A 3,718-nucleotide genomic window follows, 5' to 3' on the forward strand; every position below is an offset into this window, starting at 1 on the left:
TTGGCAGTTCCCAGAAGCTGTCAGCTTCTGTGGTGCAGACTCTCACCTGTGCAGACTAAATTCCTAAGCTCCAGGGAGTCCTGGAACCAAGATGGCGACCGCTGCTCCTGAGGCTGAGGCCGCCTCCCGAGCCAGGCGGACACCTGTCCTCTGGTCCTGACGGTGGCCGGCTGTCTGCAGCCTGCAAAGGGTACTGCCTTAGCGGCTCTGTGCTTCCGCCTGTCCCAGAAGCTGTCCGGTTCTCTGGCACACCCTCTAACCTGTTCAGACTAATTTCCTAGGTCCCGCGGAGTCCCGGAACCCAGATGGCGACCGCTGCTGCTGAGGCTGAGGCCGCCTCCCAACCCAGGCGGACACCTGTCCTCTGGTCCGGACGGTGGTCGGCTGTCTGCGGCCCGCCAAGGGTGCTGCCTCAGCGGCTCTGTGCTTCCGCCTTTCCCAGAAGCTGTCCGGTTCTCTGGCGCACCCTCTAACCTGTTCAGACTAATTTCCTAAGTTCTGCTGAGTCCCGGAACCAAGATGGCGACCGCTCTTATTTGTAATTCTTAAACATGGACTTTCAATTCACGTCTCCTAGCCTAGACTGATAACATCCTGAAAGTGCTCCTTCAGACCTACTTCATCCCATCTCAATTCATTGCTGCAGGCTTCACTTTTCAGCAAGAAAGGGGTCCTTGTGACCATAACTAGCTTATCTTCTGATCTCTGACATTAGAATGTCCACACCAACTGCATCTCTGTGATGATCCTTCTAAATTGGGCATGTTCAATAACCCTAATGACTCAAAAAAACTTGGGACATCCAACTAAATAACCGTTCCCCTTAAAACCTTCACGAAGACCTTCAAAGAAACTGTCACCATCAGTATTCAAAATGCCAAGGCCTGTGATTTAAAAGAATCTTCTACCCCTGAACTTGCACAACAACCAGACTTCATAGGCATATCCAGGCTTCTGGTTTGGTTCATATAATTCCATACCACACTAGGTGAATAAAACACAGCTGCCATGGGATCCATCATTCCAGTACACAATTTTCCTACAGTAGCATCTCTAACCAATAAATAGGCCACATTTTATGAAAGTCAAAAGATGAGCCATGTATCTTCTTGAAGTTTCTATTTAATGATATAGTTTAAACACCATAGAACTGTTTGGAGCAAGAAAGCTGAACAGCATAGAGTGTCAATCAATGTATGGCCTTGAATGATAGATAGAATGTTATTTGAATTATACTGGTCGAACATTTACTGTCGAACATTTACTAAATGATCTTAAACAAATTCTTCTCCTATTCTCTATAAAGTGGAGCTAAGGCCATGATTTTTATCACAGTCTCTAGAATTCTGAGCATTTGCAATGTGATGTCTTTGCAGCCAGGACTGTCTAGGGCTGGACCCTGGCTCCTGCTGAGGTTAACGATTCAGTATCATCCATCCCTTCATGGGGTAAAATTTACATCTCCTCCACAATCCTCTCTATGCCCCTCCACACGGGCTTCCTATGGACTAAAAGTGTGTTGCATCGAATACTTGCATTTCTTTAATGAGCCCCAGGTGCTGAAGCCACTGAGAATATCTGAGAGATTCCACCTTATTCATGCAATCAAGACTCTTGTTGGATGCTTAAAGAATGATATAATACTTTTGGTTTGAAAGAGCCCATGGAGAAAGTTATTTCCACTGACTCTGGATCTTTACTAAATCACCAACCCTTGGGCCTGGATTCACAGCTTTGTGTTGGAATGCAGTGGAACCTGGCATGGGGTTCAGTGAAATACTTTATCACCTTCCTTTATGAAAAACCCTCACAGACTTCCTGTTACTCACAGAATAAGAAACTCAGAAGTATTGATGTGTGAGGTCTCTACCCTGCAGCAGGAATATATAGACAGAGGTGTCTGGACATTCCTTGCATTTTGAAGCTGTTAATAACATGCACTGTTGTCCAACTTCTGGGCCACATAGATGCTTGTCTCTGTCCTTCTGGGTGAGGAGTTCCATAATGAATTTCTTCCTCTGGTGGTCCACTGTCGCTGGCACAACAGGAACCATCCACGTTCTTCAGACTTCAGTGGGGCTGGGATTCTGCTGGCAACAGGAGGAACAGCCCCAGGTGTGTTAAACTGACGAGCCTGTGACCTCATTTGTCCTACATAGGTCCACAGAACTCTCTGGTTGTGTGAGAGCCCTGTAGTTTTTTTGCCCTCTACCCTTCTCTCCCTTGAACAGCTTTCTTGGGTTACATTTCACATACCACAAAAAGAACTCATTTAAAACATACAGTTCAATGCACTGGATATATTCACGGTCTTGTGCAACACTCACTACACTCACATTGTAGAACACTCTGCCTACTCTCCCAATGGAAACCCCATATGCCTCAACAATCACTCAGTATTCCTACTTACGTGAATTCAAGAGGCTAACTGAGCCTAGATCAGAATCAAACCTAGTTGTCCTTTTGCGAATAATGGTGGGAGTCACAGAGTGTGTGCTTCTGGAAGAACCAGAATTGAACTCTGTTACTTCTGTTTCACTGCCAAGATAAACAGACACTGCGTGTCCCATTCTGCATCCAAACTGACCAGTGAACCACAACCTACAGGCAAATGTAAACATCAGCCAATGATAAACAGGCAGGATTGTATCCTCATTTACATAAAATTCATTAGGCACTTTGAAATCCCTCCTGTGTGTAATAAGCAGAGCAGAGTGGGGCTCTGGTGAGGAGCATCTTCTTGAGAAGACTCCCTCTCTTTCTTCTCGCTCAGGTTCCTCTTCAACTTGTGCAGAAGGATAGCTTCACTCAACTTGATCACTGCTTATTGCAAACAAGACTTCCTTTTATCCTCTATTTCTTCCTAGTGAAGTTCTGAGACTCTAAATTCAAAGTACCCTGCACTCTCCTTACTTGCTACTTCTGAATGCTTCAAGGGAGTGAAATGTTGCAGGGTGAGGTCTTCTTCCATGATTGGAATCGTTCACTGGAGCCCAGGATTCCAAGAGACACCCACGTTGTCTTCTGATTTAAAAAGATACCATCTGATTAAAAAAGGAGCATTTTGTTCCTTTTTATCACTGAATAATATTCCCTTGTGTGGTTATGCTTCTTATATTTTTCAACTATCAGTTAATGACCATAAAGACTGATTTTCCCCCCTTTGGAGTTAAGCACTTTCAGTACTGTGTGGATATAGTTCTAACGGGGCTCAACAAGCAGAAGATAGTTCCTGTAGTTGAGTGAATGTAAGTTTAAGTAAGTGTTCATTGTCACTTCTTATTCTGCTGCTTCCTTCTACTGATGCTCAGGTCCCTACCCTTCAGTAATGATTTCTTCCATCTCTTCTTAGCTCTTGTCATTCCTCAGGCTGTGGGCTGCTTTGTGTTTTTTAAGGGATTTGCTAAGAGGTCTGCAACTCATTCTTGGAACATTGGAGACATCTGAGCAGGGACAGCAGAGTCCTTAGCCATAAGTCTCTATTTTCTGACATTTCAGTCATTTCATACCAGAGGCAACTCAGGGTTCAAGGCTCTCCATCCACCTGTGCATAAACATGGGACATCAGATGGATGAATCTCATCTCTCTTCTCTCGACATCTCCCCTCCACACAATCATGATCTGTATTTTGTTGCTGTTGTTGTTTTGTTTTGTTTTATAAAGCTTTTTTTCCATTGTAGGTAGCATATCAACTTCTTTTCTTTTTTTTAATTAGGT

The sequence above is a fragment of the Mus musculus genome, chromosome 2, assembly GCF_000001635.26.
Source record: "Mus musculus strain C57BL/6J chromosome 2, GRCm38.p6 C57BL/6J".
In the NCBI taxonomy this organism is placed as follows: domain Eukaryota; kingdom Metazoa; phylum Chordata; class Mammalia; order Rodentia; family Muridae; genus Mus; species Mus musculus.